Here is a 16,265-nt window from a genome sequence, read left to right as displayed (position 1 = left end):
TTTTTTTTTTTTTTTTGAGACAGAATCTCGCTCTGTTGCCCAGACTGGAGTGCAGTCAGCCTTCTCCCAACTTAAAGGTGTGAGAGTTCCATGTTGTACTGGCCCTCCCAAGTCATAGTGCTTGCTAGGTCTCATGTCCTTTTTCTGATGTGAAACTGTCAGGGACAGCTGGTACTACACAAGTGTGACCACTCACTGGACTGAGTGATACCTAACCAAAGTGACCTAGCCACACACTGGCAAGAATTTGGCAGAACAATACTTCACGGTGTTTTCTTAAAAATAAAAACAAAAAACACTTGCGACATATAAAGGGCAATTTTACTATTGAATGCTCCTGGTGGTTTTATTAGAAAACACTTTATATATGCAATTATATTACAGCTTCTGAGTTAATACTATATACCAAAATCTTTAAGAAGATTTGAACTTATTTCAGTTCTGCCACCTACCCACATCAATCGTACTCTTAAGAGTTTATGAAGGGAAAAGGAATGAGGGCTTGGAGGAGGAAGAATAAAGAACAAGCAGCAGCCCTGGGTAATTTTGACACATTTCATTTAAAAAGCTTTAAGAAAAATATAAATCTTGAAAAGCCAGAAAGTGATTTTATTGAATTATCACTAATTATTTCATTACGATTGTGTTTTCTTTAAACTAGAAGAGACACTCATGAAGGACTAAGCCATGACTGTACTTAGGGCCAATTGAGAACTCGGGCCCTTGATAGTCAGGAGGGTCCTTCACAAATTCTCAGATTTACAAACCAGCTCTGTAGCACATGATTTTCTCATCCTATAAAATGATGACAATGCTTCCCACACCTCTTAGGATTTGTTTTGAGGACTGAATGAAATTCAGTTTGCTTCACTCACTAAATACACTCTTTTTCTTTTTTTTAATAAACCAACCTCATAGCACAGGACTCAACTTGTGCCTCAGCAAAATTTCAAATGACTACAAGTCAAAGACTTTTGGGTATCTTAAAATTATTCTCAAAAAAAAAAAAACAAAACAAAAAACAAGCATTTATTAAATACCTACTACGTTATTTAGTTGGGCATACGAACTTAGTCTTAATAAATACTTGGTTGATTTACGGTGATGCTGCCCCATCACTTAATATTTAATTATTTTCTTAGAGATTCATATTTCTCAGTATCTTAAAAAAAGTTTATAATCTGTTCTTTGTAGATAACTTTTGATACCATGCAGAAAGTTCTATTTTTTTTTAACCACTCTTAATATATAATAGACCTGGAAATACAATCAAAGACCTCAAAAAACATTGCACTTAGTTTCAAGGTTGAATGCTGTATGAACGTTTGATTCTCCATGGGGGGAACTACATCTAAATCAAACGTCTAAATAGAGCATATATTCTCTGCTCTTTTAGAGAAGCTAACTTTAAGTCTTAGTTTCGAAATTCCATTATAAGCTTCATTCAAAAGGAATGAAAACAGAAAAATGTAGTTGAAAATTCAAATTACAAATAAGTCTCCAATACTGTAGTAAAGTCGACTACTAAGAGAAATCATTATTAAAAGATGACAATTATTACTACTCTAATGAACAAAAGTTTCATCTTACGAGAGTTCTAATTTTCTCTTTGGGTCACGAAAAGTTTTCAAAAGTAGCATCTAATCTTTCCTTAACCAAATCACAATGTTTTCCCAATAATTTTTTTGGGGGACGGAGTGTCGCTCTGTCGCCCAGGCTGGAGTGGAGTGGCATGATCTCGGCTCACTGCAACCTCTGCCTCCAGGGTTCAAGTGATTCTCCTGCCTCAGCCTCCTGAGTAGCTGGGTCTACAGGTACGTGCCACCACACCCAGCTAATTTTTTGTATTTTTAGTACAGAAGGGGTTTCACTGTGTTAGCCAGGATGGTCTCAATCTCCTGACCTCGTGATCTGCCTACCTTGGCCGCCCAAAGTGCTGGGATTACAGGTATGAGCCACCGTGCCCAGCCCCTTTGTTTGTTTAAACAGAGTGAATATTTTAAATCACTCAATATGGTATTCCTATTTAGCCCTTTTCATTAGCAAAACAATAAATACATACAGCTGAGATATTTCTATGAATTCCCTCTTTATCCACTCTTGATTATTGTTATGCTAGCACATTAAAAATACTCCAATTAGGTAAATTATTATGATCAACTTTCTTTCCAAAATTACAACTTTTCTCTTGTCACTAACTTAACATCCATTTTATACCTACACAAGAGAATGAATACTGCCTCCTCACAAACAGATTAGAAAACTGGATCCAAAACAATCATACATTACTGAGCAGCACATCTCTATTCTAGAAATCAGATTAAGCTGTTCATGAATTTCCTACAGAAAGAAAAAAATTTTCAATTATACTTTTTCTTCTGGTGAAAATAAAATGTTTCAAAAAAGAACACTGCTGGGAAACTAATAGGTATTCATTTTTTAGCAGAAAGAGTCCCCCTCATCAATCATTAGACCTAAAATTATTAAATCTCTTCCAACCACATCAGAGGAAGAACAAACAGAATATTCAGGTAGAAACATTACTTAAAATCTCTATAAAGCATGACTGTCAATATTTTTAACAAATTCTTCATAATTTTTCCCACCTTATAATATTTAAATATTAAATTGTAGTTGTCCCAAAGGTCCAGATCTCTTTTTTGAGAAGATTTTGGGAAAAGATTTATGGCTGAAAAACTATGCTTCTGAATAAGTTGTCTACAGCTAATTAAAGTACAATGACAGCATCACCATTCTGGCTATGAAACAACATAATTCTCAAATTTGTAACAATGAACAACATTAAGTTCTAAAACATGTTTTTATTTTTTTTTTTAAACCCTAAGTACTGTAGCTTGGATTGCAAAAATATTAAAAATGAACAGCTTTCAGTTCTCTGTTGACCAATAATCAACAGGCAATAGACACCTGTAGTGATATTTCTTAGGCTTTCTTTAAGACTGATGAGAGATGAGATTCATAGTGTAAATATTCTCTAAGAACACAAAAGCCTTGGAGCTTGAGAGTTACTTAACTCCTTCCCTAAGATGGAAGGAAATTTAATCCATACAACATACTTCCTAAAACTGAATATGAAAAAATAAATGTGAAAAGTTAAATAGAAAAGATCTGATGAATTATGCTTCAAATCATTCCTTGTGCAAGCTTACTTTTAACCTGAAGCACTGACAATGTGATACTTAAAATGAAGCCACAGAACACCTATCTCTATTTCATCGTTATCACCACAAGCTATAAAGACAACCTTCTCACAGAAAAATAAAATCCAGATAGCATTAAAGCATCTGCCAGTTACAGTTGGAACCACACAATGAATAGCTGGCTGTCTGCTCATGGTTTTTTCACTTAAGCACCTCATAATGTGTGTGGGTGGGCCTATGTTACGCAAAATAGGTAAACACTACAAAATTCTAGATTCCACTGACCGAAGTGACAATTCACTTCTCCCTCACCTCCTCCCTAAGGAAGTCTGTGGCCCAAAAGGGAAGAAATGGAAGAGGAAGCACAGAGCAATTTTTAACACAGGCTTAATATCAAGTTATAGAGTAAGGTACTTCCAGAGAGTATTGATATTCCATTTCTTAAAAAGCAGCCTGAATTAACTATATATTCTATAAATGTCAGAAGTGTAACTATAATACTGAAGCGCCTTTTCATATTAGTAAACCTATTTTTATAGATTTAGTATAGTACTCAATTCGTTAAGCAACACTACATTTAAAAAAACACAAAAATCAATACAATTCACATGTAAAGAAGGTAGCCCCTTTAGCACTATTAAGTGAAACTGATTTTTGTGGTCTGGTTATAAAATACTATATTATCTCAGGCATAAAAACAGGTGAACATTCAATCACATTTTCAATTGATCACCCTTGTTTATTTCCAGCTTTATTCTTTACAACTTTAAAATAAATTAGATACATTTGATGCTCATGAATATGGAGAAACCATAGTAGTACCCAGAGGTAAGCTGGGATTGGACAAGCTTAATCAAATTGCTACGGAAAGCACCAACTTACTGACATGTGCTGTTCTCAGATTATCCCACTTGTAAATTCCATTCTAGAAAGTACTGCCTGCCACTCCAAATTTCCCCACATGCTGTCTCAGAAAAAGAACTGTGTTTTCTTATGGTGAATGGTTACACACAGAGCTTGTCTAATCCTCCAAACAGCCAAAGGCGAAGGTGATTAATTACATTTAGGATTATTTAAAAGAATACTAAAATTAAGTCACAATAGTAAATGCTTTTCATACTTGTTCAATAATTTGCCCATGCAAATCACTGATAATCTCCACCTATTAAAGTTCAACTTGAGTCTAGATGCTTGACATTCTTTTATTAAAGTTCTTTAGCAGCCCTCAAGTGTTCAACCCTTTTGTAAAAAGTTACTAGTTATTACAGCAGAGCCCTAAAATTAGTATTGATACCCACAGTTCTGAGCCACCTAAGTAAATGGCTATCTAGACAATTTTAGCCTTAATTCAATTACGCTATACTGAATAATACATTGCTAATAAAACCTGACTGGAGACTCAGTAAGTGTCCTTGGTGACCTTAATTGGAATCATTCAAAGTCCCACCTATAAATACATTGTATCTTTTTTTTTAAAAAGTAGTATAAAAATACTTTTGGCGGCCCTAAGTTTATCTGCAAAGCCTTCTTACAATGTGTCCACAGGACAACAGTTCTGGTTCACAGTAGGGCTATCATTTTTAAGAGAACATCACTATAACAGTACCTAGTAACTTTATGCCTTGGCACAAAATGAACCACCCTCTATCACACAGTTACAAGTTTACTTCTGTTGCTTCCCAGCATTCTGTAGCTGTCACATCTCCTGAAGCAGTTCTGTAAATCTGTTTAATGTTTCTTTTGCTCCTTGTGCTGGCAGCAGGCCCACTTAGGTTACAGCGAAATAAATCTGCACAGATAGGCTGCTTATATCCAATGTTGATACCTGTTCAGTCCAGGAAACTCCAAAAATGATCGGGGCATATTCTAGGGTTTGTTATTTGATGATCCTGCCTTGTCATGTGATTCTGGGCTGATGAGATTGCTCAAGAAGCCGGACATGACAGATTTAATACTCATACTAAATAGAATGTAGTTGTAGCTGACTCTCAATGCCTTATACTTGATTCCATAACAAAACCTGAGGTCCTGTCATTCTTTGAACCAACATACCAACTCTCTTAACTTTGGAAGCATATCTCCTGTTTAACCCTAGGGAAACCAAGATATCAATAGTTCTTATATCATCATTACTATCTTGATGATTAAAAACAGAGCACTGAGAGTATAAAAATTCCTTGTGTCTTTAAAGATCTGTGTTTATATCAAATAATCTCTTGAGGAAATATATTTTTTTCTTAAAAAGTTCTAAGAAGACATTAAAGATAAAATCTCCATATTTTCTAAGTATCATAATGAGCTGACCAGGTGCCGTGGCCCACGTCTGTAATCCCAGCACTTTGGGAGGCCAAGGCGGGTGGATCACCTGAGGTCAGGAGTTCGAGACCAGCCTGGCCAACATGGAGAAACCCTGTCTCTACTAAAAATACAAAATTAGCCAGGCGTGGTGGCACATGCCTGTAATTCCAGCTACTCAGGAGGCTAAAGCAGAATAGCTTGAACCTGGGAGGCGGAGGTTGCAGTGAGCTGAGATTGCGCCATGGCACTCTAGCCTGGGCAATAAGAGCAAAACTCTATCTAAAAAAAAAAAAAAAAAAGAGTATTATAATGAGCTACTTTTATAATGGGATAAATAATCAAAGAAAAAAGGGTTAGAATTACATTTCCAAAGTTTTCTTTTCAAAACTACATTTTTTTAAAAGAGAACTTTCTTTTTGCTTCTCATATACGCTTTATTTACAATGATGTTTAATTAATAACATCATGGAGGCCAACTGAATACAAAAACAAAACATAACCAAAACCTGAAGTAGTGTTCTTGGTTGGAATCAAAGTTACCAAACTTTGGCAAATGAACCTGAATCTCAATGACCTTTACCCTACTCTTCCACATCCTGCTTGGCTTATAAAAGTTTTATTTATTTATTTTTTTTTTTGAGGCGGAGTCTTGCTCTGTTGCCCGGACTGGAGGGAAGTGGCCTGATCTCAGCTCACTGCAAGCTCCGCCTCCCGGGTTTACGCCATTCTCCTGCCTCAGCCTCCGGAGTAGCTGAGACTACAGGCGCCCGCCACCTCGCCCAGCTAGTTTTTGTATTTTTAGTAGAGACGGAGTTTCACCGTGTTAGCCAGGATGGTCTCGATCTCCTGACCTCATGATCCGCCCGCCTCAGCCTCCCAAAGTGCTGGGATTACAGGCTTGAGCCACCGTGCCCGGCCTAAAAGTTTTAAACTTCCTTATTTTCCTCTACAATGTCTGAACCTCTAGCAATTATCTCAGTTGAGCTCAGGAAAATGATAAACTTTGGTACTCTGAAACTTAAAAAAAATAACTCCAGAAAAACAAACAAACAAAACAAAGTGTACTTACCTCACAATTTCTAGGCCTTTTCAGAGGTTTCTTTTCTTATTAGGTTTGTTTCACCCTGGGATACAATGACCTCTGAAAACGTCCTTCTTCTTTAATGATCTCTTAATACTTCCAAGAAGGCAATCAAGGACTCATTCCGCACAGTCCCTTTACCTCTAGCCACACCCTCAGCAGGTGCATAAATTATTTCTTCCTTTAGTTCCACTCCACAGGTGACTCTTAGGTCACGTTCCTCCACCCCATAGTGCAAATTCACGCAGATGGCATTTGCTATTCTACAGTACATTTGTACTGAATATCGACACATGCCCAGTTTTTTACTTGTCAAATCCATCTAACTCCAATCCTTTCGCGAAAATGTACATTAGGCCTAAGATTTTTCAACAAGGTTTAAGAAGAAAAATAATCACGGTGTGACTGCATTATATAATTACATTTTAAAGCTGGAAAGAACTTTAAAGAATATACTGTGCAATTTGTTCAGTTTTCCTTCCAATTTCATTTTATAATAGATGAGAAAAATCTGTATTCAGAGAGGGTAAGTTATTTAATGACAGTCACAGGGCTAAGTAGTGCAGCTAGCTAACTGATCTTGGGACTCCTATGTTAAGAGTCTGTTTCATTAATTTTGGAGGCAATACCACAAGCACTACAGAACAGAGCAGTCAGCCAATACGTAACTCCTACCTTGTACTGTGTATTATTACAGGAGATGGCCAAGTGTTCAACTTTAGCTCCACTCTTTTCTATATATTGTTATAATTGTATACCACAAAGAAAAAGCCGAAAATTAGGTACAAATTTAATGAAAGGCATACCATGAAGATTTGTTTCTTTTTGCTCACCAGATAGAGCACTGCCTCCCTAAATTGGCTGTTCATACTCTGGCTTTGTGGGCTTTGTTTACCTGGCAGTCTCCTTAAACAAACAAAAGAAAACTAGCTATCAAAAGTATTGCCATAGGTAACCCACATAATGAGAAAAATTATTTGCAAATCATATATCTGATAAGGTACTTATATCTAGAATATCTAAAGAGGTCTCATAGCTCAACAAAATATAAATGAAATTAAAAATTGGTAAAGGATCCACTTATTTCTCCAAAGAAGATATACAAATAGCCAATATGTACATAAAAAGATGCTCATTAGCCATGAGGGAAATACAAATGAAACCCACAATGACCACTTCAAACCCATGGCTATTATCAAAAAGTCAGATAATGACAAATATTGGTAAGGATGTGGAAAAGCTGGAGTCCTCAATCATGGCTAGTGGGAAAGTAAAATGGTGTTGTTACTTTGGAAAAGAGTCTGGCAGTTCCTCCAGATTAAACATTAAGTTATCATGTGACTCAGGAATTCAATTCCTAGGTATATACCCAGGAGAAATGAACACCTATGGCCACAGACTGTGCATTAATGTTCATAGCAGCATTATTCATAATAGCCTCAAAGTAGAAACAACCCAAATGTCCATTAATGGTTGGATAAACAAAATGTGGTATATCCATACAAGGGAATATTATTTTGCAGTAAAAGGGAATGAACTACTGATATATACTACAACATGGATGAATCTGGAAAACATTCTGCTAAGTCGAAGTCAGTCACAAAGGATCACATATTGTATGATTCCATTTATATGAAATGTGCAGAACAGGCAAATCCAGAGACAGAAAGAAAGTAGATTAGTGGTTGCCTGGGAGGGGAAAGGAAGGGGACAGAATAGGAAATTGGGGAATGATAGCTAAAGGCTATGAGATCTGTTTTCGGGTGATGAAAAATGTTCTAAAATTGATTGTGCTGCACAACTCTGAGACTATACTCTAAACCACTAAAGTGTACCCTTTAAGTGTTTTACATGAATGGTATGAAAATTATACCTTAATAAAGTGGTTACAAGAAATAAGCAAATAAAGCTCTAGCACATTAAAAACAAAACCCTGCTATAGACTCAAGGTTCACTGGATGCTAGCACATACCTCTGAAATTCAAATATATTACTGATCTTATGCAACTTTATAACCTACATAAATTTTAAAAATTCTAAATACTGTTAACTCCTACTTCTTGGCCAGAGAAACTGGGGGAAACTAATCATTTGAACATTCTACAAGATAAGTTTTCACAAGCAAAACTGAAAACTTTCCCAAATGAATTGCTTTTTGTACCAGAAATTATGAAACTGACACTTAGGTTTGGAATTTTTTTTTTTTTTTTTTTTTTTTTTTTTTTTTTGAGACGGAGTCTTGCTCTGTCACCCAGGCTGGAGTGCAGTGGCCGGATCTCAGCTCACTGCTAGCTCCGCCGCCCGGGTTTATGCCATTCTCCTGCCTCAGCCTCCCGAGTAGCTGGGACTACAGGCGCCCGCCACCTCGCCCGGCTAGTTTTTTTGTATTTTTTAGTAGAGACAGGGTTTCACCGTATTAGCCAGGATGGTCTCGATCTCCTGACCTCGTGATCCGCCCGTCTCGGCCTCCCAAAGTGCTGGCATTACAGGCTTGAGCCACCGCGCCGGCCAGAATTTTAAATCTCATAATCTGTTTCAGACTAGCTTTAATCATAAACATGTGCTTTTTTATGTTTTTGCTGATAATCTTGCATCATGTTCAATGACTGTTCTCTCTGACATCAACCACCAACTCTCCAATTCTGACACCGACTGGGCATCCAACAAATCAACTCAATTCTGACATTATTATCTACCTGGAGTTAGTGTCAGATCTCACAAGTTAAAAAGCTCATGCCACAAGACTCCCCTAAGTTCAGATGGCAATCAAAGTCCCAAACCACCTGACTTCTAACCAACTAGCTATAAATTGAGGGTTCCCACAACCCCCTCCTCAGGTTCCATAATTTACTGGTACAGCTCACAGAAGAACAAGAAAACACTTCTTTTACGTTTACTGGTTTATTACAAAGAACGCAACCCAGGAACAGCCAAATGGAAGAGATGCACAGGGCAAGGGCAATGTATGTGGGGGGAGGGTGGGTAGGGTAGGGCAGTGAAGCTTCCATGCCTTCTCCAGGAATGCCACCCTCCCAGCAACTTGATGTGTTCACCAATTGAAAAACTCAATCTCCAGGCCTCTGTCCCTTTCCCAGAGGTCACTGGGTGAGGACAAAAGTCCCAACCCTCTTAATTTCTTGGTCCTTCTGGTGACCAGACCCATCCTGAGACCATCTCAGGGCCCCACCCTAAGTTACCTTTCTATTATGATCAGAAAGGGGGTTGTTATAAATAATAAAAGACATCCTATCACTCAAAAAATTCTAAGCGTTATAGGAACTCTGTGCCAGGAAGACCACGTGGTAGAAAGACCAAATAGATTTTTGTATTATACCACAGCAACAGCATCAAAGAAAGCTGAATATTCAAACGCAGTGCTCAACATAATCCCATGACCAATATAGTTTCACTTGATTCCTCTGAGGACAAAGACATTACCAAACCAACAGATCTGGTATTTAATACAATGCCTGGCATTTAATATAAATACCTAATGTTTTAATTAATTACCTAGCCTGTCCCTCTAGTTAGCTAACAGTCCTATTTGGTTAAATAGCTAAAAGTCAAAATTTTCTAATAACTAATATGTCTAGGTTACCAGACGATGATATCCCTTCACCATAGAAGTACCTAGGTTAGTACAGGTTGAACAACCCTAATCTGAAACTGCAAAATGCTCCAAAATCTGAAATTTTTGAGCAACACATGACATCATAAGTGGAAAATTCCACATGTAAGTACTTAACACAAACTTTCACGCGCAAAATTAATAAAAATATTGTATAAAACTGTCTTCAAGCTATTTATATAAGGTGTATATGAAACATAAATGAATTTTATGGGTCCCATCCCCAAGATATCTCATAATATATATGCAAATATTCCAAAATCCAAAACACTTATGGTCCCAAGGATCTGGTTAAGGGATATTAAACCTATACTCTCCATAAAATGCTCATTAATGATTTCTTCTATTAATAACCATTGTGAGCTTTCTTTGCAGTTTAATTAGCTTTGATGTTGGAGCAGTTTTTAAACCAAGGGCTGTGGTCTCCCCATTTTTTTTTTTTTTTTTTTTGAGATGGAGTCTCGCTCTGTTGCCAGGCTGGAGTGCAGTCGCACAATCTCGGATCACTGCAACCTCCACCTCCCAGGTTCAAGTGATTCTCCTGCCTCAGCCTCCCAAGTAGCTGGGACTACAGGCATGCGCCACCATGTCCAGCCAATTTTTTATGTTTAGTAGAGACGGGGTTTCACCATGTTGGCCAGGATGGTCACGATCTCTTGACCTTGTGATCTGCCTGCCTTGGCCTCCCAAAGTGCTGGAATTACAGGTGTGAGCCACCGCGCCCAGTGGGTCTCCCTACTTTTAATTTAGTGCATCTAGAGTCACCAACAATACAATTACTAAGCCAACAAATATTACTGAGCATTCAGTATAAGGTCAGAAGTTAAGGGAGTATTCAAACTAATGCAAAAGGTATGGCTCCCTATACCAAACATTTGTTTACTTATGTTTACTAAAAAAGGGTGTAAATCAAATCAGTATAGAAAAGATACCATATTAACGCAAAAGACTATAAATACCATAAGACTTCAAAGAAAAGTGTCACTACTTAGGAGGAAGAAGAACAAGAGGAAGCTTCATAGAAGGAGACGTATTTGATTTGGACCTTGAGAGACAGACCACACTTTGGTAAGTGGAAAGAAAACCAGTTTAGGTGGAAGAAACAATCGCATGAAGACAAAAAAGACAAGGGGGGAAAAGTATATTGTGTTCCCAGGAAAGAGTAAGTCAGGTTCAATGGAGTTTGCTTAGGAAACAAATGAAAAGTAAGTTTGTAGAAATCATGAACCATGGCTTTGTAAGCTCAGTGACTGTCAGGAAGTGCTGAATAAATGTTTAATAGCTGAGTGAGATGCATCTGGAAAGGTAAAGAAGTGCCTGTAATAGTGGGCCTTAAGAATCAGGATAGAGACTGAACTTTATCCTAGAGTTAATGAAAACCCTTTAAACTTAGGTTTCAGAAAGGGGAAGAAAACACTCATGTATACAGTAGGTACTAGGAACTGTCACATGTTAATATTTACAATTTTCCTATGACAAATGAGGAAATTAGACTATATAATTTGTTCAAGGTCATTTAGAAACTAAGTGGCTAGAGCTGAGATCTACATTTAAGCATGTGTTCTTTCTACCATTCCATATTGCATGAATAAATAAATCAACCAACCAACCAGTGGCAGAAGTCTGGAAACAATGTTTAGGACAAAAATAATGTACTATGACAAATTTAAATTTTTAGTCTGTTTATTATTACATTATGGTAACTTACTTTTTTTTGACAAATTTGAGCGGAATATTGAAACAGTGTGACCCAAAACATAGGCTGTGTAACCCACATAAAATTCACTTTTGCAACTCTTGGGAAGTCATCTCAAATAGAGTCACCTTTCAGAACAGATTAACGGATAGATGAGAGGTCAATCTAAAGGTGGAGAGAGAAAGATGTGCCATATATATTAAGACAAGACAGATGAGGAAAGCTATAAATTGGAAGCCACAAAAGACACCCACAGCCTGGTTGTCTTTCTAGTTACTGATTCTCATTTGTCTTTGTACTTTTTTATTGTTTATTTGTGAAAATCTATGTTGATCAATACAGGGGGCTCATGTGGGCTCCCTCAGTATTTGCATATATTGGGTTTAATTTCTCCCAGGAGAAAGGCTCTTTCCCAAAGAAAGGCAGGAGATCCTTGGAATCACCACACAGAGATGAATTTGCACCCTTCCTTTTTCTCTGGGCAAATGGATCAAGAACAGATCAGTAATGTGGCTCTTTCCTCAAGTAAAATGGGTTGCATGAAAATGTCTGGAATGCAATTATGTTAAAGAAGAAACTGTATAGAAAGCTGGAAGATGCTTATTAAACTATGTAAAACTAGCTCGGACAGAATTAATCAGAAGGACTTTGCAGATGTTAGATATGGTCTTCCTATTTTTAGATATTGAGAACAAGGACAAATTAGAGCAAGTATGAGTTTACTTAGAGATGGGGGGGAGAAGGGGAAGGTGGATTGGAACAAACTTGAAAAAATTATTCAATTATGATTTTTAGTATCTGTACAACAAAATATAAAACCTTACTTGAAAAAATTCAGTTCAGTGTAAACAAAAAGTATGACAATTATTAACTCCTCTTTACATCTGTAAAGAAAAATCTCTTTATACTCTTAGAAAGATGGACAGACTACCAAGACCAGAAAAAACATTCCCTTAATGCATATTAATTTGCAAAAGTCCAGGTTGTTACATAACACTTTTGCTGATATTTATTAAACAACAACAAAATAAAGGAGAATGAAGGCACAAGACCTATTAAATTCCAAGCCATTAAGAGTTTATTTGAGGCTGAGCAAGGTGGCTCACACCTGTAATCCCAGCACTTTGGGAGGCCTAGGCAGGAAGATTGCTTGAGCACAGGAGTTTGAGACCAGCCTGGCCAACAAAGTGAGTCCTTGTCTCTACAAAAAATTTAAAATTTCAGACAGGTATGATTCTGTATGAAACGTGTCGGGCTACCATGCTTTAGTAGATCATAACATCACAGTTACGTTTTTCAAACAATGTTGAGTGAGGTTTTCTTATTTTTTAAGTTTATTTTCTTTTTCCTCACACTATCAGGGAGAAGAGTAAGAAGAATAAAGTTTTTAACATTGATGAACATGGCTTGAATTTGAAGTGGGTATCTTCTGGGAACTTTTGTTATGTTAAAAATATATTCATTTAATGCTGTTTTACCTTTTCCCCAGCCCTCTATTACCAACAAAGACCTTGACTGTGATAACTGCAATTTTGCTAACTATAGTTCTTTTCTTTGTTGTCAAAGGATTACTGTACTCAAAATTGGAACTAACTTGGAAAATCTAGGTGGTTGTCTCAACTGATCCCTGAAAGTTGAAATTTAGCTCCCCTTTAACCACACTGTTAAGACTGGCCACTAGACAGGACTATCTTTTCCTTTTTTCAAATCAGCTCTCTACCTTAGTTATCTACTCTTTTTCCAATCAGCCATCTCAGATGAAAACAGACTCCCTCCCATTAATAATTTAGTCTAAGTCCTTCTTTTTGAAAAGAAGGAATTCTGCTAAATCAAGTTCCCTTTCAGGCAATTTCAGCTCAGGCCAACATTTAGTAGATTAAAAAATATATCAACCAGTTTTCTTCACACCCAAAACTGAGAACCTATTTGTATCAAAACTGAGATTCAAAGGTGTGTACAAGCGGAAGGAGGAGTGGTATAGTTTTAAAGCCTGGAAAAATAATTCTGCTTTACACCCTGATATTTCTAAAATTCAGGTTAGTTCAGTAAACATTTATGGAGTGCCTACTATGGTTCAGATTCTGTGCTAGGAGACTAATAAGAAATGTTCCTATCTTAAAAGGAGCTAATAGAGTTAGAAATAACACTTTTACCCTCTAGAATTTTCCAAGGTTTTTTATTTTTAATCATGTAATAATAATAGTATTAAAAGTAAATAATATTACACATGATATAGTTCTCTGCTTTTCAACTAAGTGATTAGAATTGCAAATGTACTTCTTAAATATACTATATACATTTTAATTGCCACAAACATTTCTTTCTCCCCACATCCCACCCCAAAGTAGATTCTTTTCTTTCTTATAGTACCTTGAAAATCCCTAAAATTTTACATTTCTCACCAGAGTTACAGACTGAGTCAGACTAATGTGACAACCACTAGGTTTTTAAAAAATTCTTATTTTGCTTCTACTGTTATCTTTGTCCTAATTATGCCACCTGCCTTTACTGGAGTTTACTGTGGAGTATATGACACTAAGTTTAAATTTCTACACATATCTATGAATTTCATGCAGCTTTAAATTCTCAGCAAGGATCTCCTCTATTAATATTTTCACATAGTAACATTTGTCAAAACTCTTGGGTTTTATGTAAGTTAACATGATTATTTTTTCACAACAGAAATTCAAATGAGATCCTAATCAACATATTGCTTCTTCTTTGAAGACCTTGACATAGACATAAAATTGCTGACATTTGGACCTATTAAGTTTGGTGGGTTTTTTGTTGCTCTTTTGTTTTACCTTTCACCATGGAAAATTTGGTCTATCACCATCACAATGTTTACTGAGCCAACTATCTACAAGGACAAATAGCAAAGCTTCTTATTCATTCCAGCTAAATCAATTAGGCTATTCATACACTTATTGAACATTTGCCAAAGTGCCACCCTTTTTTAGTATCAACAAAAAGCAATCTTATAATAAAGGTTTATTTTGTTTTGAAAAAAAGCCAGGGTTCTCAAATTCACTGTATTACTTTGCAACTCTTGCTTCCCTTGCCTTCAACATTGTGTGGGCGGAAGAAAGAAACCAAGATATTCAGAACAAAATGTGAAGTCAAGAGAAATTTTTAGACAGCAATAAGTTGTGAAACTCACTTAAACTTACTGTCAGAATAATCTTTTGTACAGAAACATAAATGGAGGCATTTTAATATACCCCTGACATTCAATGAAAAAATACGAGGCTCAGAATACCATAAACCCAGATATTCTATTTGTTTAAACTAACTGGGCTCTTTTATATATAACTCAAACTGCAATTACAACCATATTCAAACAAGTTTTGTCTAATTCCTCTTAATACCTTTTCAAAAAGAGGACTTTATTTAAAGACAAATTGTTAATAATTCATGAAATATATTATTCCTTTTCTGTGATTATGAAATGTTCTTCAGTACATATTTAGACTATTAAGTTTTCTAAGACCATTCATTTAAAGTTACACTGTATCTTCAAAAGCCCACTTTAAACAAACCATCCTATTATTTATAAAACACACTAAGACTTATGTAAACACCAGACAAATAACATACACTGCTGATTGTAGAATATGTATAATAGAATATAGTCTATATTGCTTGTATTGCTGATCCACATAAAGTCACAGGAATTTCTTAAACGACAGAAGATTAAAGTAACAATTTTTAAGGCAACGCACGTACTATTAAGTTTTCATGCAAATCACTGATTACCCCTCCAGAGACACAACGTAATTTTTGTTAGAAATTATTCTCAACTCTAGTATACACTACAAAAAATTATTGTGGTGGCTGTAGTAGAAAGCTTCTCACTTGATGTGTCCCAATAAGCTACATGACTTTTGATTTTGAAATTTCTAATCATGTGTCTTTTGAATTCACCATAATTCCAGATTCTTCCCAACTTCCCTCCTGCAATTTAAAGTGACATGGTTATTCCTCTCTCTATCACATATATCAAAAAAAGAATTTCTTTTGAGATAGGGTCTGGCTATATTGCCCGGGCTAGTCTGAAACTCCTGGGTTACTCCCATTTTTGCCACTGGACTACAGGCACATGCCACTATGCTACGCTCACAATCAGACATTTTTGACAAAAATGAAACTAAATATGTAATAAATACTCAGCAAACAAGTGTTGTTAACATTATCACTATTCACTTGTAAAAAATTCTAATAATATTTCAAGGCCCATTTGATGTTCTTTTCCCAGTCTGAAAGTTTTTCCTTATACCCTAAACTGGGTATAATCTTATTTGAGCTCCCATAGTTTATCTGCAATTCCTTTATGGGCCTTACTCAGTTTTCTATTATAGTTACATATGACCTTGTGCTATCTTCTTTTTTTTTTTTTTTTGG

The 16,265-nt window shown here is 36.2% G+C and overlaps 1 protein-coding gene across 2 annotated transcripts in view; it reads right to left on the bottom strand.

Annotated features, from left to right (window-relative positions):
- Positions 1-16,265, bottom strand: part of PELI1 (pellino E3 ubiquitin protein ligase 1) — a 67,919-nt gene that overhangs the window by 34,080 nt on the left and 17,574 nt on the right. The window lies entirely within an intron of this gene.

Source organism: Colobus angolensis, unplaced genomic scaffold (assembly GCF_000951035.1).
Source record: "Colobus angolensis palliatus isolate OR3802 unplaced genomic scaffold, Cang.pa_1.0 Scaffold24, whole genome shotgun sequence".
Taxonomy (NCBI): Eukaryota; Metazoa; Chordata; class Mammalia; order Primates; family Cercopithecidae; genus Colobus; species Colobus angolensis.
The sequence above is the reverse complement of the archived record's forward strand: the minus strand, read 5'-3'. Positions and strand labels throughout refer to the sequence as shown.